The sequence below is a fragment of the Schistocerca serialis genome, chromosome 5 (genome assembly GCF_023864345.2).
Source record: "Schistocerca serialis cubense isolate TAMUIC-IGC-003099 chromosome 5, iqSchSeri2.2, whole genome shotgun sequence".
NCBI lineage: Eukaryota > Metazoa > Arthropoda > Insecta > Orthoptera > Acrididae > Schistocerca > Schistocerca serialis.
The window spans coordinates 679,579,560-679,601,765 of NC_064642.1; positions in this window are offsets into that span (position 1 = coordinate 679,579,560).

Below are 22,206 nucleotides of genomic sequence, written 5' to 3' on the forward strand. Positions count from 1 at the left end.
CGAGGAAAGGCAGTTGGCTCCCAGCTGTCGCCGGATATCTATCGAAATAGAGATGTCAGAAAACCTACTAAACAGAGAAGGAACTGTCACTTTAAATGACGCTTAGTGTCTGGCACTCAGTTAATTAAAATCTCATCGACCGTCACATGCGTCAGAGTTAGAAAACACTGAGGAAATTTGCGTTTCGGGGAGTATCAGTGCTAGTTACAGAAAACAAAAGAGCGTCAAAGGGCGCAGTGGACGTCGGAAGTGAATTCGGCTATAAATAGCGGCGTGAGTCCAACATTATTTCACAGGCTGATTAGATTTCAGGCAGCGAGTAGGGCTAATACCATAATAACTCGCAGTACCTAAAGAGGGCAACTAGGTCGGTAGTCAAAATATTGTGCTGAAAATGGACACAACAGCTCGGGTCACTGTTAACTCGGAGAGAGTTCCGTAAGCAAAGAATTGCTGGGTGACCTAAAATTCCAAACCACACATCAGTGATGTAAATGTCCCTAAAAAGGAAATGTGGTGCTACCTGGACTATGGGGTGATGGAACAAAGTGATTTGGCAGAATGTTCCCAACTTCTAACCGACGTTACGTCCCAAGTGTGGAACATGGCGGCGGATCCGGTGATAACTTGCGCAGCCACATCGTGGTCTTTCATGGAGCATGATCGTTATTCTGCATGGTCGCATTACTTCCAAAGGTTCAGCGACCATTGTGTCTGATGAGGTCCGTGCCATGGTGATGGTGTGTCGAAGACGACAGGGTCCCCATCCACACAGCTCGCATGGTCGAAGACTGGTTTTGTGGGCACTGGAATGAATTGTCGCATTTCCTTCGGCAATCGCAGTCACCAGCTCTCCACTTTGGAGAAAAAGTTTCCTGATTGCTATCCACCCCCATCATCTTTACCTGAACTTGCCACTATTGTGCAGGAAGAGTTGTTTAAGAATCCCTCGGGATGCACAGAGGAACTGTATTTATCCAGCCCGAGACGATTAGAAGCTGCTTTGTATTCCATCTGGTTTCCTACACCGTATTAGGCGCTGTATAATGCGTTGTGATTTGGTGTTATATTTTTGTACAATCCCTGTAGCCTAATGTTTGAAGTATTTCTAAGGCAATGTCCATCACAAATCTGCTCAAGACGAAGACTGCCTGTTTCTCTAAGTCATCGATGAAGTGAAAAGATGTGATATTGGCCTTTCCCGTTTGGAAATCGGTCTTACTAGCGTCTGTCACGTTCCTCATCTGTCGCCTTAGCATATAGTTAGGTCAATGAGCTGAAAGAAATCGCAGTTCATGTTGGAATCAATAGCACACATGTAAATATAACTACTGGGGGCTTCAAAGGAGCCGCGCGGGATTAGCCGAGCGGTCTGGGGCGCTGCAGTCATGGACTGAGCGGCTGGTCCGGCGGAGGTTCGAGTCCTCTCTCGGGAATGGGTGTGTGTGTTTGTCCTTAGGATAATTTAGGTTAAGTAGTGTGTAAGCTTAGGGACTGATGACCTTAGCAGTTAAGTCCCATAAGATTTCACACACATTTGAATATTTTTTTCATTTTGCTTCAAAGGAAAACAATAACAAAATACGAGTTTCCCATGTTTCGTTACGTACCATTACCATTTCTCCCGTGCGTTCCCATATATACTCGTAATAAAAGCTGAGTGAAAAAGGAAAGGTTGCTTGAAAAATGACGACGCCGTCTTCTTCTGTCTTCGTGAAAGTTTTTTACTGAGGTCGTAAAACAACCCGATAGTCTGTTCAACAATTTCATCCCTAGAAACTGAATTACTATAAAAAATTCAAAGGAAGGAACAAATATCTAGATTCAACTAGAGTTCAATGGTTTTTTATGTTATATTACCGAAGCTTACATGGTTGCTTGGAAATGAATTGATAAAGTCAATAACCTTCCATTCTGAGCGATTTCCAATGTGGAACCTTACTGGCTTTCGAGATGGCCCATTAAGGACAACATCTGAGGCTGTTAACACATTATTACTTGGAGCATAAAGGATTATTTACTGCCATTTCGCTGACATAGAGAGCCAATTACGGTCCTTTAATGGCCATACATTTTATCAGATTTAACGTCATAAAGTTACGACGTCTACACAAGCTACTTCGCGAAACCATAAAGTGCGATGCCATAATCTTTTATCAGGTGAAGCCTATAACAATTAGGAAATCTTAAATGTCGTGTAATTCCAACAGATAATGGGCTTCTCGCCACACAGTACCGCAGGTTCTATGCACAACTGGAATAGCAACAGCATAAAATTAAAATTGTCATTATCATCTTGGTACCGAAGCAGTTATATTCACAGAGATTCAGGTGTTTGTATTACTTACTTCTATTTCAATAAGAAATTAGTATAAAGCAGAATCAGGTAACTGCAGGGGGCGTGATGCAACGGTTCTAAGGGGCGTATTGGCTCTGAGCACTATGGGACTTAACTTCTGAAGTCATCAGTCCCCTAGAACTTAGAACTACTTAAACCTAACTAACCTAAGGACACCAAACACATCCATGCCCGAGGCAGGATTCGAACCTGCGACCGTAGTGGTCGCGCGGTTCCAGACTGTAGCACCTAGAAACGCTCGGCCACTCCGGCCGGCTAACGGGCGTATTAACTGACAGTCAATTGTGGAGACCTTCCAATCACTGACATGAAACGCCGCAATCGAAATGTACTAGCAGATATACCCGACTCGATTGTAAAAGGAAAAAAAAATTACCGTAAGAGCCTTTACAGTAACAAGTATAAAATTTGAGAGCGCCAAACCTTACAAAAGCGGTAACTCCGAATGCAGTACGGTCGCCATCCTAATTAATCAAAGAGTCGCTCTTGTGAGAATAATTTGTTAAATTTAAAAGTGATAATTGCAGTGAACTACATAAATGCAGTCCAAAATTATAAAAAATCAGTTTTAAAGTACATAGTGTCTGAAAGACAGTCTATTTACTCTGAACGCAATAGGCGCTTGCTACTTAATTTCTAATTAAGATTATGAACAGAGTGACAATGCACTGCTGAACACTACAGATAGTAGAGAGACTATAGCCTGTAAAGTTGCTTTCTGAACACTGGGTCAGTCTGCTCAGAAAACTGTTTTGAAAATTGTATGTGTAAGTCCACACTATATACGTGACAGTAATGGAGGAAGAGAAATTGAGAACTGTTCTGCCAGATTTGTTACCGTTAGATTCGATCATCACGCAAGTGTTGCAAAGAAGGGAATCCCTCGAGGGAAGATGACGTTCTTCTCGCGGAACAGTGTAGACATCACAGCATTTGAAGCTGACTACCGAACGTTTCTTCTGGCACAAACCTACATTTCGCGTAAGGACCACGGAGGTAATAGAAATTAGGGCCCGTATAGGGGCATACAGACAGTAGATTTCTCTCGCTCTGTGTGCTAGTGGAAGAGTAAAGAAAGTTACTGGTACTGGTATCAGGTAAGCGGAGTATGTCTGTACTGCAGACACGGATGTAGAGTAGCAAAACAGGTTATTTTTAACACGCCTTGATGACCCAAAATATACTGTAAAATGACTAGCTCAGTGCCCTGCATTGCCCACGAATGAACAGGTATTTATTCCATTTTTTTACTCCATCTCTCCCTTCTCACTCTATCTCCTCCTCTCCACTCTCAGTCAAACTCTTTCTCCTTTCTCACCTCCCTCACCTCTTCCACCCCATCACTCTGCATTTCTATCCTGACGCCCCTCGCTCTGTCCATCTTCTACTTCTCTGTCCATCTGCTCCTTCTCCCTCAATTATCTCCTTCTACCTCGTCCATCTCCTCCTCTCCCCCCCCCCTCTGGACACCTTCTCCTCCCCTCGCTGTTTTCCCTCCTTCTCTCTGTTTCCTCGTCCCTCTCTGTTCCATCTCTTCTTCCCTTTCTCTGTCCAACTCCTCATCTCATTCTCTTTGTCCTACTCCCCTTCCCTTACTCTGTACTTTCTCTGTTTCTCGTCTCTGGGCCCTTCTCCGAATCCCCTCTCTCTTGGTCCTTCTTCCCCTCATCCTGTTCTGACCATTTCCTATTCCCACCTCTATGCCTTTATCTCTTCCTTCATTTCTCGTTCCATCTCCTCTTCCCACTGTCGCTGCCAGCCTCCACTTCCTTTTCTCTGTACAATTCCCCCTCCCCATCTCTGTGTCCATTTCCTCCCGCCCTTGTTTGTCCAACTCCTCTCTTCACCTTTGTCTGTCTATCCTCTCCTGTTCATTTCCCCAACCCCTCTCTGGCCATTTCAACCATACCTGTGACAACCTCCTCCTTCTCACCCTATCTTGCCTGTTACTTCCTCCCACCATCTCTCTCCACATTGTCAACCCAAACGCAAAATGTTGCTGGTTTATGAGATAGTAAGTAATATGTGCACCAAGTTTGTTTCAGATTGTTTAATGACTTTAAATGTTAGATGTTAATTTTTGCCAGTGGCTTTGCCCGCATACGCACGTATTACATATACAGTCAGTTCCACAAGAAAATGTACGCTGTTATCTGTATGAAAATGTACGTTTACATTGAAATACATGTTTTTACTAGTTACACAATTACCTAATAGTCAACCCAGTCGCTGCCATTATCTATTATAGCTTGACACCTTAGCCCTCTTTCTGGTAAATCATTCACGTTTCCAACCTCTGAATATCGTTTGACCCACTTCGTTACGAATGTCTTTGACTTTCTAAGAATTTTAGCAGTAGCTCCATATTAAAGCTTCGGTCGCTTTGGGTGATTTACAAGGAACGCTGCCCCGTGACACTTCAGATATTTTGCACTCATTTTAAACTGCAACCGACAACTCAATATTTAGGATGTCATGATTCCTACATATTTGTCGTATAGTGATATAATTTTTCAAGTACAGTCGGTTGTGTAATTAGACACTGCGGTATGTGTGGTGAATAAAGTTAGTAGTAACGAATTAAAAGAAAAAAAAGTGATGGAAGATGCGACAGTCTTTCACACATCTCTTTCTTTATGACGTCATATCTCCTGGATTATGTGTCATACTGTTATATGTTTTTGAAGGTACGGTAAGTGGTGTATGTGAATTCTGTCTGAAAAAAGAGAGTTATTAATACAGAAATAATAAATTAAAAGGTTATAATTGATGCGGCGATTCTTATCCCCGCAACGGTTCTTTGACAGTAACTTACATCAGTGCCCAGTTTCCTTTAAATCGATCCAGTTTCCACTGATTATTCAGCCTTCCTCAGATCTGAAATGGAAAAACAAATGGCACGTAAGTGGAAAGATTTAGAAGAATCAATTAAAATAACAGAAAATATAAAAGAATACACATTAGTCATCAACAAAAGCAAAGCGCGGCTAATGGAATGTAGTCGAATTAAGTCGGGTGATGCTGAGGGAATTAGATTAGTAAATGAGACACTTAAAGTAGTAAAGGAGTTTTGCTATTTGGGGAGCAAAATAACTGATGATGGTCGAGGTAGAGAGGAAATAAAATGCAGACTGGCAATGGCAAGGAAAGCGTTTCTGAAGGAGAGAAATTTGTTAACATCGAGTATAGATTTAAATGTCAGGAAGTCGTTTCTGAAAGTATTTGTATGGAGTGTAGCCATGTATGGAAGTGAAACATGGACGATAAATAGTTTGGACAAGAAGAGAATAGAAGCTTTCGAAATGCGGTGCTACAGAAGAATGCTGAAGATTAAAAGGATAGATCACATAACTAATGAGGAGGTATTAAATAGAATTGGGGAGAAGAGGAGTTTGTGGCACAACTTTACAAGAAGAAGGGACCGATTGGTAGGACATGTTCTGAGGCATCAAGAGATCACAAATTTAGCATTGGAGAGCAGCGTGGAGGTAAAAATCGTGGAGCGAGACCAAGAGATAAATACACTAAGCAGATTCAGAAGGATGTAGGTTGCAGTAAGTACTGGGAGATGAAGAAGCTTGCACGTGATAGAGTAGCATGGAGAGCTGCATCATATCAGTCTCAGGACTGAAGACAACAACAACAACAACAACAACAACATCAATTAGTTTGATCGTAAGGTCGGATAAAGACGCATTGTCAAACACATAGCAGTAGCTCATACATAAGATTGCCTTGTAGCATTACGATGAAATACTATCTGAGAAAAACCTAAAAAATGCAGTCACTTCAGCGTAAGAACAAACGCATTTGTACATAATGTTCTGTACATTCTTTAGGTTTTGCTCACATAATGTTTCATCGTAATGGTTTATACCGTTTTCGAGATCAGCATTATATTTGAGTAACTGATATTTCGATGACAGTCTCTCTTGCTGTAATCTTCCGATCTAGAATTGATAACCGATACGTATTGGATTTGTTTTTTCGTAATTTTCATTAATTCTCCATAACTATTCTCCCTTGAGTGCAATTTTCTGTTCTCATTTCAGACCTGAAGACGACTGAATGTTCTGTCGAAAGTAGTAACCACTATATGTTATACAAATGCTGTCTGAGGTAAAAAAAAGATTTGGTCATTCGAGAATTAGTGGTACTGAACCAGCCGATGTATCGGACCGACGACTCCCGTTGTTGGACCGGAACCTATCTCAACCATCACTAAGGCGGTGGTAAAAGTAAGCCGGCAAAGGTGGTTCATCAGCAGCATGTCGAACGCCGAATTAAGATCTAGAAACAAAAACATGTCAAACAATTTTAAGGTAAATTCTCAAATCCTGGGCCTGAACAGAAGTTCAAACTCAGAGCCAATGGCTGGCCATTGGAACCTTACAAGACACCAGCATACAATGGGAATAGGGAAAGAAGCCCGTAGGTGCAGATTGTAAAGTGAAACCGCACCACATTTAATTTTCCAATGTGAAGCACTGGAGGCTAGAAGACAGAATATATGCATTATTAATTCCTGAAGAAATTATATCCAATAGAGACCTAGTGAAGGGCCATCATCTGCTCGCTAAGTGTACTGACTTGTTTACATAGAATGAAGGGAAAGGAGACCGGACAATTATCTTAGCCTTTTTGATTCGGGCAACGTGGACTAAGACCTCTGGTTCAAATGGTTCAAATGGCTCTGAGCACTATGGGACTTAAAATCTGTGGTCATCAGTCCCCTAGAAGTTAGAACTGCTTCAACCTAACTAACCTAAGGACATCACACACATCCATGCCCGAGGCAGGATTCGATCCTGCGACTGTAGCGGTCACGCGGTTCCAGACTGAAGCGCCTAGAACCGCACGGCCACACCGGACGGCAATCCCATAGAGCTGAGAGCCATTTGAACCAAGCCATTTTAAGCCGTTATCATGCTGCTTCACCGACAAATTTCAGGTAAATTGTGCCGGGGACGATCGAAAGATGTATACGAAGATGTTCCTGTGGGTCAACAGGCATTACTTCAAGCAGGAAACGCTCTACTTCGTATGCCTTAGGTCTTGCGTACGGTGCATAGAACGTTAATTTAAAAGTGGCCTTTTGGTAAGAAAGCGCCATCGTCGTTCGACGTGATCTGTATACACTGCAGTAAACAACGACCAGCTCGCGAAACGCCGCACAGAGCTCCGCGCACTTCCGCTTTGCAACAAGGCTGAGAGCCGACTGGGACCTAAAATAATGTTCAGGTTCAAATGGCTCTGAGCACTATGGGACTTAACATCTGAGGTCATCAGTCCCCTAGATCTTAGAACTACTTAAACTTAACTAACATGCCCGAAGCAGGATTCGAACCTGAGATCGTAGCAGTCGCGCGGTTCTGGACTGAAGCGCCTAGAACCGCTCGGCTACCGCGGCCGGCCATAATGTTCAGCATTAGTCTTTAAGCACCAAATTTCAAATGCATCTTGAAACTGCCTGGCAGATTAAAACTGTGTCCCTGATCGAGACTCAAACTCGGGACCTTTGCCTTTCGCGGGGAAGTGCTCTACCGACTGAGCTACCGAAGCACTTCTCACGACACCTCCTTACAGCTTCAGTTCTGCTAGTACCTCGTATCCTACCTTCCGAACTTCACAGAGACTCTTCTGCGAACCTTGCAGTACTAGCACTTCTGAAAGAGAGGATATTGCGGACACATGGCTTAGCCACAGCCTGGGGAAGATTTCCACTCTGCAGTGGAGTGTGCGCTGATATGAAACTTCCTAGTTGATTGAAACTGGGTGCCGGGCAGAGACTCGAACTCGGGACCTTTTCCTCTGGCGGGAAAAGGTCCCGAATTCGAGTCTCGGTCGTGCACATAATTTTAATCACTCACAAAGTTTCATATCAGCGCTCACTCTGCTGCAGAGTGAAAATCTTGCCACGCCACGAGTGTCACGGAATTGCACTCCGTCCGGAATTGCATTTCCTTCAAACGCCGATAGCAGTCTTGCGCGATCTGAGCCACGTCTCCAGCTTTCCGTATCATTAGCGCCCTCTGCCATAATAATATTGGACAGCTGGCGTCAGCCACCCAGACCAACTGCACTTAGAGCTTCTTCGCTACATGACGCTCCAAAGACACTGTCTACTGCAGCTTCTTCACTATCGTTCGTGCTTTAGTCCACAGAGCCTCTTCGTCGTTCCGCTAGAGAGCTGGGCTCTATTACTTGCTGGATTATTTGTAATGAGTCTTCATACACTTGGAGAAATACTGGACAACTAAATCTTCTATTTACTGTAGTAACTTGATCAATAATCATTTATGCTTCTGTTCAGATCTCCCACGACGACAGTTGCTGCACCGCACATCAGCCCACCTCTCCTTACCACTGTGTACGAAATCTATTCTCTTCTTGTCAGAACTGCATATCATTCACGCCTCATTTGCTTACAAGGTTACACCGTAGATGAATACAGTCAACGAAGACTTCCTAAGTTTACGCTTATTCTAGATTATTAACAAATTTCTACTTTTCAGGTATTCTTTTCCTGTAATATATAGTTTACATTTTATATCCTCTCTATATCGCAACCAGCAGTTATTTCGCTGTCTTAGTAATGTATCTAATGTACTACTTCGTAAATTTTCTAATTAGTACAGTCTTGTGGAGTGGACCTGGAGTAAAGTGAACTGGAGTAAACTCGTGTATCTTTTTTGTTGTCCTGGACAATGTCAACGGTCGACTTGCGAGAACGGTATCTGATAAAATGAGTCATAAACATTGTCTGAATCTGTTTAACTGAATTTTTAATTAACTCTACTGAAATGAAAGTCTGCAGGTACAAGAGCTTTGCGTAAGTCTGTAAGTTTTCATTTACTAAAGAGATTAGAAATAATTACTGTATGTTAAATAACTTTTACTGTGAAATTCCGTCGTGCAGTACAGTGAGGGCTATGCGCGAGCCGTTCAATGAATTCGAAAGTAAAGTTCTATGTACTGGCTTGGCAGAAAATCCTAAGAAATTTTGGTCTGATGTCAAAGCGGCAGGTGGATCAAAACAAAATGTCCAGACACTCTGTGACCAAAATGGTACTGAAACAGAGGATGACAGACTAAAGGACGAAATACTAAATGTATTTTTCCAAAGCTGTTTCACATAAGAAGACTGCACTGTAGTTCCTTGTCTAGACTGTCGCACAGATGACAAAATGGTAAATATCGAAATAGACGACAGAGGGATAGAGAACCAATTAAAATCGCTCAAAAGAGGAAAGGCCGCTAGACCTGATGGGATACCAGTTAGATTTTACACAGAGTACGCGAAGGAACTTGCCCCCCTTCTTGCAGCGGTGTACCGTAGGTCTCTAGAAGAGCGTAGCGTTCCATAGGATTGGAAAAGGTCGCAGGTCATTCCCGTTTTCAAGAAGGGACGTCGAACACATGTGCAGAACTATAGACCTATATCTCTAACGTCGATCAGTTGTAGAATTTTGGAACACGTATTATGTTCGAGTATAATGACTTTTCTGGAGACCAGAAATCTACTCTGTAGGAATCAGCATGGGTTTCAAAAAAGACGATCGTGTGAAACCCAGCTCGCGCTATTCGTCCTGGAGACTCAGAGGGTTATAGACACGAGTTCACAGATAGATGCCGTGTTTCTTGACTTCCGCAAGGCGTTCGATACAGTTCCCCACAGTCGTTTAATGAACAAAGTAAGAGCATATGGACTGTCAGACCAAGTGTGTGACTGGATTGAAGAGTTCCTAGAGAACAGAACGCAGCATGTCATTCTCAATGGAGAGAAGTCTTCCGAAGTAAGAGTGATTTCAGGTGTGCCGCAAGGGAGTGTCGTAGGGCAGTTGCTATTCACAGTATACATAAATGACCTTGTGGATGACATCGGAAGTTCACTGACGCTTTTTGCGGATGATGCTGTTGTACATCGAGAGGTTGTAACAATGGAAAATTGTACTGAAATGCAGGAGGATATGCATCGAAATGACTCATGGTGCAGGGAATGGCAATTGAATCTCAATGTAGACAAGTGTAATGTGCTGCGAATACTTAGAAAGAAAGATCCTTTATCATTTAGCTACAATATAGCAGGTCAGCAACTGGAAGCAGTTAATTCCATAAATTATCTGGGAGTAGGCATTGGGACTGATTTAAAATGGAATGACCACATAAAATTAATCGTCGGTAAAGCAGATGCCAGACTGAGATGCATTGGAAGAATCCTAAGAAAATTCAATCCGAAAACAAAGGTAGTAGGTTACAGTACGCTTGTTCGCCCACTGCTTGAATACTGCTCAGCAGTGTGGGATCCGTACCAGATAGGGTTGATACAAGAAATAGAGAAGATCCAACGGAGAGCAGCGCGCTTCGCTACAGGATCGTTTAGTAATCGCGAAAGCGTTACGGAGATGATAGATAAACTCCAGTGGAAGACTGTGCAGGAGAGACGCTCAATAGCTCGGTACGGGCTTTTATTGAAGTTTCGAGAACATACCTTCACCGAGGAGTCAAGCAGTATATTGCTCCCTCCTATGTATATCTCGCGAACAGACCATGAGGACAAAATCAGAGAGATTAGAGTCCACACAGAGGCATACCGACAATCCTTCTTTCCACGAACAATACGAGACTGGAATAGAAGGGAGAACCGATAGAGGTATTCATGGTACCCTCCGCCACACACCGTCAGGTGGCTTGCGGAATATGGATGTAGATGTAGAATCCCTGACGTCCCACTACACCTACATCAACATCTATATCATACTCCGAAAGCCGCCTCAGGGTGTACCAGTGTCGGAGGGCTCAGTTAGTGGTACACCTGAGCCCTCCAACCCTGTTCCACTTGCGAACAGCGCATGGGAAGAATGACTGTCGGTAATCCTCTGTATTGGCTCTAATTTCTCGAATTTTCTCCACATGGTCATTTTGCGAGACGTATGTGGGAGGAAGTAACATGTTGTCCGTCTCTTCCCGGAAAGTGCTCTCCCGAAATTTCAGTAGTAAATCTCTCCTTGACGAACAAGGCCACTCTTGTAACGTATGCCAATTGAGTTTGTTGAGTATTTACGTGACGCCTTCGTGCCGATTAAGCGATCCCGTGATGAAACGTGCTGCTCTTCGTTGGGTCTTCTCTACCTCTCCTATCAGTCCTATCAGTCCTAGACAGATGAACAGTACTCAAGAATCTCCTCGAACAAGCACCTTATAAGCCACTACCTTCGTGGATGGGTCACATTTCCCTAAGGATTTTCCTATTAATCTGGCATCTGTTTTTCCCAGTGTCCGTTTTATGTGGTCATTCCACTTAAGGTCACTCTAGATCGTTATTCCTGGATATTTTACGGCAGAGACTCTTTGTCATCAGCGGTGCAGATATACAGTAATAGATTTCTATTCCTATGTAGGGGCAGTATGTTAAGTTTATTTACATTCAGGGTGAACTGCCAGAGCCTGCACCATTCATCAATTCTCCGGGGGGGGGGGGGGGCGTCATTCAGCAAATCTTACTATCTTCTGACGTTGCTACTTGGTTATAGACTACAGCGTAATCTGCGAACAGCCTTAGAGAGCATCAGACGCTTTGTACTAGATTATTTATGATTTTAAACACCTAACGGTCTTATCCCACTTCCTGGGGGTACCCCTGAAATTACTTTTACATCTGTCGATTTTGTTGAGTTCTGTCTACAAAGCGGTCTTGAATCCGATGGCAGTTCTGCTCCGATACTAGATAAGATCGTTTTTTTTTTTTCAGTAAACGGACGATGTTCTCCAGAAGTCGAGAAACACAGCATCAACGTGAGCGCCAATGTCTAAGGCACTGTGGATCTCATGGAGGAACAGTGTGTTGCAGGGTCTTTGTTTGTGGAATCCGTGTTGATTTTTATACAGGAGAGTTTCCTTCTCCAAGAATGTCATAATTAGGGGACTGACGTCAGCGATATAGATCTATAATTGTGTGCCTCTCTGTGCAATGGTCCTTCTTAAAAACGAGAATGACCTGCGCTTCCTTCCAGTCGCAGGCTACTCTTCGTTGCACTGCCAACTCACTGAACCTATTAGCAGCAATAATATCACGACCATTAAAACTTTCAAGACGACCAGCAGTTGGTAGTCGATGGTTGGAGACACAGCAGCCTATGGAAACCAGTTCATAGACATTGGCCGCTGATGGGATCATGTATAAGATTGGAGTTAACCCCTTAAAGTCGGGTAAAGCTTGACGATAGTGCACTGAATCACCGAAACTGGTAGTTATATAATAAATAACATCGGAAGGAAGACTGCAGGTTCCCCATTTTATTGTATAATTGAACGGACGAAATCCATCAGACCTTCAGTCAGAAGGATGGACATGCAAAAGCCTGTCCCTTTCTTGCCCAACTCCCATCGCTGCAGTCTGGTTTCTGCACATTTTGTAAATGACCTTCCGTTCCCCGTTTTTTTATCCCTGCTACCTTCAGAATTTCAAAGAGTGTTTACCAGTCAACACTGTTAGATGACTTCTCTATATTTTCAAATGCTGTCAAAGTAAGTTTGTATTTTTTCCAACTGATATAAGTCGTAGGGTCGTGGGTTTTCCATTTCATCGGGGCCCAAACAGGTCTTCCTCAAGGTCTGCATCTATCAGATTTTCTATTGTTCTGTAAATTATTCCTTTTATAATTTGGCAAAATATCGTACCCATATGCTACATTCGAAGTACGTCATCAGCTTGAAAATTAATCTGGTACGGCATTTTCATGAGCTATGTTTCGAGTTATGTGCTCTATTCTTTGATTTAGTACGTCACATTTACCACATAATTTTTATTGTTGCCGTTATTTTTGCGAAAAATCCTTAACTTCCGGAGCCATGCCATTTTTGAACAACTGGTAGTATCACTGAACGTAGAGCCTCCAATGTAAGGTGCTAGGGGATAATGTAATAGAAGCTAAACTAACTGGTTTATGAGAACGACGGTCCAGTGTCCACAAAACATCACAATGTTAGCAGCAGCCGTATTGATCCGATTTCTACTGTCTCACTGCGCTCTTCGGTTCGCGACTGGCATTGTGGTCTGTGAATATTCATGATTATGGCAACGCTGCGTAAATGTTAGCCACATCAGGGCCTCGTTACTTGCGTGAAATAACAGTATCACGCTACACGGCGCCCGTTAGCGCTCCACGCGCGGCGTATACGTTTCTAATTGTGCCACAAATGCAGCGTTAATCTGCCGGAAAGTGTTACCTGAGATGTTTGTTAATTCCGGATGGGCTCAAAAACGCACCACGTTCTCGTATGCTTATTAAAGCAAATCAATGAGCGACTCCACTAATTCGTAACTCAGAAGCTATACCGTATCGTCATTTTCTTTGTGGACTGTGTTATCAAGCTGAACGACAGTGTAATTATTATAGCTGCGTCGTTTCCCTTACCACTTTTCTAATATACTTACTGCCATGGCTCGTCACTGTAGTTCCTTTGAGGTGAATGGCGCATACAATATCAAGTTTCTTTCACCTAAAATAAATCTGGATGGTTAAGAACGCTAATAAATAAATTGACGGAAAAAATGCGGCACCAAAAAGTACTCAATAGGTAGTAATGGAACTTTGGAAATCCTTGAGTAACATTTATAAGCTATCAACACCGCGAGATCACTGATTAATATAGGCTCGAGATAAGTCATTGCAGATGCGAAGTACTGGTACATTAATAACCGGTGTAGCCACCGAAATGTTGAATGCAAGCTTGCGAACGTGAATCTGTTGTGTTGTACAAGTTCCAGATGTCAGTTTGTGGGTTGGAATTCCGTGACTGTTGCACTTGGTAGCTCAATTCAGGGAGGATTAAAGCTATTTCTAGATGACGCTCGAGTTGTCGCCCTATGATGTCCAATATACGCTCGACAGAAGACAGATCTGATGATCAAGCAGACAAAATCAATATGTCGACACTCTGTAGAGCATCTTGGGTTACTACAAGTACATGTGAGAGAGCGATATCCTGTTGTAAAATACACGCTGGAGCACTGTTCATTATCTTCCAGATGTACAAGCACGTCCACCTACTTTCGTATCTGTCGCACAACTCTTTCATTGTGTCTTGATTTTTTTTTCCGCGGTGTAATTGTGAAGCCAAAATATTTTGCGCATCCAACAATCAAAGACGAATCTGCAAGGAAAATAGAATGACGGAATTTGTGTTGCATTATACGTTAAATACGCAGTGTCATTTCTGCAATGGCCGATAAATATTTCAATATGACAAGACACTAGCAAGTTTCCACACAGAGTATGCGAAAGAGCTTTCTCCCCATCTAGCTGCTGTTCGTCGTGGTTGCTGGAGCAACGAAGATTACAAACCGACTGGAAGAACACATGGTAATCCGAGAAATAGGCATAATTATAGTCTGACATTGATGACATCAGTGCGTTGAACATCGAATTATTTTTTTTTTAATCTGGCAATATTAGGCCCATCACGGCCCACCCTTCATCTAACGACATTATGCACTAACGTTAAAGACCACCTAGATCTCCGGAAACCGGGTGTATACCGCATTACATACGAATATGGCACGTATTACTTAGGAATGACTATTGGAACAGTAGAGGAGAGATGCAAGGAACACTAGTAAGATACTCGACTAAATCAGCCAAGCAAATGAACTCGAATAGAACCATGAAATAAAATATGATAAAACGTGGTGCAAAGTTTCTGCAAGAGCGCAGTTAATGAGATTATCGAAATAAAGACACTGAAAAACCTAGTAAACTGGGACAAAGGTTTCAATTTTAACAAAGCTTAGTGCCCAGCAATCAGTTTATTTGAATCTCAGCGTTCATGGTATCAGCCAGGGCAGGGGAGAGCTGTGGAAATGTGCATTTCGTTTCACGGAATATCGTTCCGAGGACTGAAAAGGAAAAGATCATCAAAGGGCGTAGGGGCCTTGAGGTGTCGAACTCACAGTCAGCCATAAATAGTGGTGCTAGACCAACAATAATCCTCTGTCCGATTGCAGTTCAAGCAGCGAGGACATGTATCAGCATAAATAGCAGCATCTGAAGAAGATGACTTGTTCCGTCGTCAAAAAATTCTGTGAGAAAACGGAATCGGAAGCTCGGCTATACACCCGGAAGTATACCGTTAAGAGATCCATTACTGTTCTGTTACAAAGTTTGGAATATATCACTGCTAAGTGAAACACATGTAATATGCGTTTTCAAGAAGGGACGTCGAACACATGTGCAGAAATATAGACGTATATCTCTAGCGTCGATCAGTTGCAGAATTTTGGAACACGTATTTTGTTCGAGTATTATGACTTTTCTGGGGACTAGAAATCTACTCTGTAGAAATCAGCATGGGTTTCGAAAAAGACGGTCGTGTCAATCCCAGCTCTCGCTATTCGTCCTCGAGACTCAGAGGGCCATAGACACGGGTTCCCAGATAGATGCCGTGTTTCTTGACTTCCGCAAGGCGTTTGATACAGTTCCCCACAGTCGTTAAATGAAAAAAGTTAAAGCATATGGACTATCAGATTGAAGAGTTCCTAGATCACAGAACGCAGCATGTCATTCTCAACGGAGAAATGTCTTCCGAAATAAGAGTGATTTCAGGTTCGCTGCAGGGGAGTGTCTTAGGACCGTTGCTTTTCACAGTACATATAAATGACCTTGTGGATAATATCGGAAGTTTACTGAGGCTTTTGGCGGATGATGCTGTAGTATATCGAGAGGTTGTAACAATGGAAAATTGTACAGAAATGAAGGAGGGTCTGGAACGAATTGACGCATGGCGCAGGGAATGGCAATTGAATCTCAGTGTAGACAAATGTAATGTGCTTCTAATAAATAAAAAGAAAGATCCTTTATCATTCAGCTACAATATAGCAGGTCAGCAACTGGAAGCAGTTAATTCCATAAATTATCAGGGAGAAGGCATTAGGAGTGATTTAAAATGAAATGACCATATAAAATTAATCGTCGGTAAAGCAGATGCCACATAGAATCATTGGAAGAATCCTAAGGAAATGCAGTCCGAAAAAAAAGGAAGTAGGTTACAGTACACTTGTTCGCCCACTACTTGAATACTGCTCACTGGTGTGGGATCCGTACCAGATAGGGTTGATAGAACAGATAGAGAAGATCCAACGGAGAGTAGCGCGCTTCGTTACAGAATCATTTAGTAATCGCGAAAGCGTTACTGAGATGACAGATAAACTCCAGTGGAGGACTCTGCAAGAGAGACGCTCAGTAGCTCGGGACGGGCTTTTGTTGAAGTTTCGAGAACATACCTTCACCGAGGAGTCAAGCAGTATATTGGTCCCTCCTGCGTATATCTCGCGAAGAGACCACGAGGCCTACCGACAATCTTTCTTTCCACGAACGAGACTGCAATAGAAGGGAGAACCGATAGAGGTACTCATGGTTCCCTCCGCCACACACCGTCAGGTGGCTTGCAGAGTATGGATGTAGATGTAGATGTAGATACGTAGGAGTAATAGTATATTATTTCCTTCGCGTAGAAACTTTCTCTCAATGTCTTTCTTAGTGAGTGTGTTGTACCCCAAATGTCACAGGATTTTCCACAAAATTCTCATAAAATCGCTTATTTGTAACTTTGTAGATACTGACATTCGATAATACAGGAAACAGCTTCTAAATCATATTTGCTTTTCTGATATTATTCTGTACATCTTGAATATCCCTTTGATATGCGGTCAATGTGACGCCCAAAAACATATGAGTCTGAAAAGCCCTTCGTGGACTTCGGGCCTCTCCCTTCCATTCCTTTTATCATGTATTGCGTTTTTCCAAATTTTGTCTCTATACCTCTTTCCTTGTATTCTTACACTAATTTGCTAAATGTGCAATTTATATTTTCATCCTCGGAAAAAGTTACTCAGTCGTAGTATTGAACTTGCAGAAAATTATATACTACCCAGTCATATTAATGTCGCCACCTATCAAAAGCCTTAGTAAAATCGTTTTACATCGTGGACTGCCGCGAGACATTTAGGAAGAGCGTGAGGTTCTGGAAGACGCCGACAGAGATGAGGAGCCATGGCCAGCTGAGTTAGGTTTCGTGGTTGAGGATCCACGGCGTGAGCAGCGTCATAGGGTAGTCCCTTAGATTCTCAACTGGGTGTGAATTCGAGGTGTTTAGGGGCCAGGGGTGTGTGTGGGGGGGTGGGGAGACAGGGGGACGGTAAACTCATTCTGGTGCATTTCGAACCACGCACGTACGTAACGAGCTGTGTGACAGATTAAATTGTCCTGTTGATAGATGCCATCGTGGCGAGGAAAAACAAACTGCAAGTGGACATGGTCCCCTAGGATACATGCGTATTTGTTGGATCCACTGTTGTTGAGGAGATACTGTTGGTAGCCCCTTGGTTTATATGGACTGTTAGTTGCTTAACAGGAACACATCTGTTCTCCTGTACACATCTCTGCAGCCGCCTTTCACCCTTGTCATCAAAAAATGTTTAAATGTGTGTGAAATCTTATGGGACTGCTAAGGTCATCAGTCTCTAAGCTTACACACTACTTAACCTAAATTATTCTAAGGACAAACACACACACCCATGCCCGAGGGAGGACTCGAACCTCCGCCGGAACCAGCGGCACAGTCCATGACTGCAGCGCCCGAGACCGCTCGGCTAATCCCGCGCGGCTCACCCGTGTCATCCATCACCCACGAAGCGCCAGTTACATCGGCGCCTGATTCAGTTAACGCCATTTTACCATGCACGGTATATCTTAATCACGGCAGCGCTTGAGCAGTTTACGAACTTAGCCGTTTCGGGAACGCTTTTTCCCTTGGCCCGAAAGCCAATGATCATGCTCGTTTGGACATCCGACAACGAGAACACTGTTTTCCACTTGCTTGTGACACAAGTTATATAACCTCCACTGCTAGTGCTGCCACCTAACGTGAGTGGTTATTACATTTTAACGTCGAACATAGGTGGTGGTCAGATTAATGTGACTGTACCGTGTATAAACATCCCTGCCTCAGGTTCTCTGGATACTATTTCAAAAGACAGGAGTCAAACATGAGGATAAATTCAAGCACTTTCGAGTCGATTATTTTTGAAACCAACCTCGTCACTTTCATTCATGGAGTCACAGCTTCCTCGAGGCTAGGTATTAAATGGTTCAAATGGCACTGAGCACTATGGGACTTAACTGCTGAGGTCATCAGTCCCCTAGAACTAAGAACTACTTAAACCTAAGGACATCACACACATCCATGCCCGAGGCAGGATTCGAACCTGCGACCGCAGCGGTCGCGCAGTTCCTGACTGTAGCGTCTAGAACGGATCGGCCACCCCGGCCGGTGCTAGGTATTAGTCTGCGACATAAAATACGAGGCAGTCATGCAAAGATTCCGCACACGTTGCCTACAACACAAAGATCCTCGAATTATCCTTCACCATCCATACTCTCTACTCTTCAGCGGTAATTCTCTTTCTGATACCGAGATGATGTAGTAGCTCATGATCTCAGGTAATCACAATGCAGAACATCATCTTCTACTCTGGAAAGGAATCCGCAGCCACTCCTTAAAATGTATACAAAACAAGTCCTTCCAAACAGATTGCCTCACGATTCGCGGTGTACAGAGGCCGTTGTAACCTTGCGAGACGGAAAGAGCGGCAGGTCCCTAAGGCATTTAACGCAGCAGCAGGCACGCGGAAGACGTACGGGCTAACCAGAGGGAAGTAGATGCACTTCTGAGATAGGCGCCATAAGGTTTTATGTGGACCGCGTGGTGTACTAGACGCCGTGAGATCTTCAGTACGTTTTCACGATAAAAATGCAATTTTGCCAGATGACTTTAGCGTTTTATACGGCGCCGCCTGCGCGTATCGCTTTACATACTCAATTCTCCCTATAAAGCAAGGCCATGTTCCGGCACGGGCTCCGTAGCACTTTACTTGTGATTTTCTTCTTCCTTACCGAGGGATATACGAGGATCATGTGGATGAATATTTTACACCAGTGTACTTTGTTATCTCGTTTGATTAAATACTTTTTGTGAGTCAAAAAGTACTTAAAAACTTGCGAATGACAGAAATTTATTGAAATATACTACAGAATCAACAGATGTGTCATTTTGTAGCACACAATACTCTCTCTGTGTTTTGGTTCCATGAAAACTACTCTGCAGCTACTGTTAGTCGTAAATTTCGCGCCGAATGCGCTAAGAACCTCCAAGCAGGCCTTCAGTTTACTCTTGGCACAAGAACTTTGTCGAGACGCGTTGTACACTGCGACGTGATAAATCACCAACCAGCTCGCCCGCGTGTTAGTGGTATTGTGTATCTGGAAGTGCTTGAAAACTTTTTAAATCCACAGATCGATGAAGATGACCTAGATGGGATGCTTCCCAGGTTGGTGGATTGGCCGTGAAGGACCATTCGCTTGGCCACTTGGCTCCCAAAACTTGACACTGTTGAATTTCATTTTTTTTGGTTTCATTAATGGTCGTGTGTATGTTCCTCACGTAGCAGGCCGGGGTGGCCAAGCGGTTCTAGGCGCTACAGTCTGGAACCGCGCGACTGCTACGGTCGCAGGTTCGAATTCTGCCTCGGGCATGGTTGTGTTTGATGTCCCTAGGTTAGGTTTAAGTAGTTCTAAGTTCTAGGGGACTGATGACCTTAGAAGTTAAGTCCCATAGTGCTCAGAGCCATTTTTGTTCCTCACGTACCAAACAATTTAGCCGACATGAAAAATCGAATCCAAGCTGTTGCGTAAGTTAGGCTCGATTTGCCGCATCGAGTCTGAGAAAAAGTTCGTTACCGGTGCGATGTTTGCCGCGTGACATATGGTGGTCACATTGAACCAAAATGACGGCTGAGACTTTAGTGTGAAACTTCAAGTCGTTTGCTCTAAAATGATACATCTACCTATTCAGTAAGTTATCTCAATAAATTTCTATATCATTCTAAAATAATAAAGTCCTGTAAAATCCTTTTTTGACTTGGCACCATACGAAAATATTGCTAGTATGAAAGCCAACTGCTGCACGTAACAGTTTACCAAGCTACTTTAGGCGAAGCCCCTAACAATTTTTTCATACTTTGTCAGATTGTTTAAAAGAGAAATCTGTGAATGGAATTTATGTTACGGAAGGAGAAATATGAAGTTCAGAATTTTCTAATAGCATTGCAATTCTCTCAGAGATGGAAAATAATTCAGTAGATCGATTGAAAGGAATGAGAGGGACTTCAAAAGAATTTCTAGCTGAACATCGATAAAATTAAAAGTTGGATGATGGAATGCAGTTAGACTTAGTCAAAGTTTGTTACCTTCTGTACAGTTCTGCAGCAGTTCTCTTTATGAATGTTTCAAGTTTCACCGAGCTACGGGTGCTGGCAGCCACCATGCGAAAGTTACTTTCGTCGTTAAGTTTTGCAGACTAGTGTAGTATTAGCTCGCCTCCAAAGGCTTCTCTTTGCTACATCCTTATGAATCCTAGTAGAATATGTCACACTGTGAAAACTGAATCCGTTTTGTGAATGTTGAATCCCCTACCTACAATTCTCAGTCTCCTAATTAATTGGCGTTCACTGTAAGTAATGATGTCGACTGTCTTCCACTATTGAGGATGAGATCTCGATTAAATTCCTGGCGCTTGCAAATTTCCGCTACCGATAGCAAACTCAATTACTGTGTGTTCAAAATTTTAGTTTGCAACCATCTAGCCGTCGTTTAGGACGTCGTAGTGTGGGGAGGATGGGGGATTTAACTTGTACAGCATAGGGTAGTCCAAATTGTTGCCTCAAAGTAGTCTTCTAAATAAAACAACTTTAAAAATATTGGTAAGTTAAAAATCGACTTATTTTGATACCTTGTTAAGCATGAAATTACGACTGTTGATATTGTAAACGGTATGTTACGTAACTGTCACAGTAACAGATATTCTGAAAGAAACATATTTTGTGACATAGCTATTTCATAAGAATATATGGAAAGTAGAACTGCATTTTCAGTTGTATGTTTAATTTGGTGCACAAAGATGGTAAATAATAATACCAATAGAATCATTGTCGAAATACCTGTTCCTGGTGATGTATGCTTGATAAATACCAGTATGGTTTAAATTAGCTACTTGCAACTTCTGATTGTTGTTTTCATGGTCTTCAGTCTCAAGTCTGGTTTGATGCAGCTCTCCATGCTCCTTTGTCCTGTGCAATCCATTTCCGAATAACTTCTCTACTCTAAATCCTTCAGAATCTGCTTACTGTATTCACCTCTTGGTCTCCCTCTACGATTTTACCCTCAACCCCTCCCCCTTCTCGCACCCCCCCCCCCCCCCCAAACTTCCCTCCAATACTAAATTTGTGATGCCTTGATGTCTGACATTGTGTCCTATGAACTGATCCCGTGTTTTAGTCAAGTTGTACGATAAATTTCTTGTCTCCACAATTCTGGTCAGATCTCAATAGTTACGCGAGCTACCCACCAGCATTATTTTGTAGTACCACATTTCAAACTCCTCTGCTCTCTTCTTGTCTAAACTTTTCGTCCACCACGTTTCAGTTCCATAGGTGGCTACACTCCAGGCAAATTCCTTCATAAAAGACTTCCTAACACATTTATATTCAATGTAAAAAATTTATCTTCTTTAGGAACGCTTTTCTTGCCGTTGCCTGTCCGAGTTCTGTATCCTCCCTAATGTGGTCATCATCAGTTATTTTACTGCCGTAGTAGCAAATCTCGTCTACTACTTTTAATGCCTGGTTTCCTAAACTAATTTTCTCGGCATCATCAGATTTAACTCGTCTACATTCCATTATCCTTATTCTGCTTTTGTAGATGTCCATCTTATATCCTCCCTTGAAGACACTC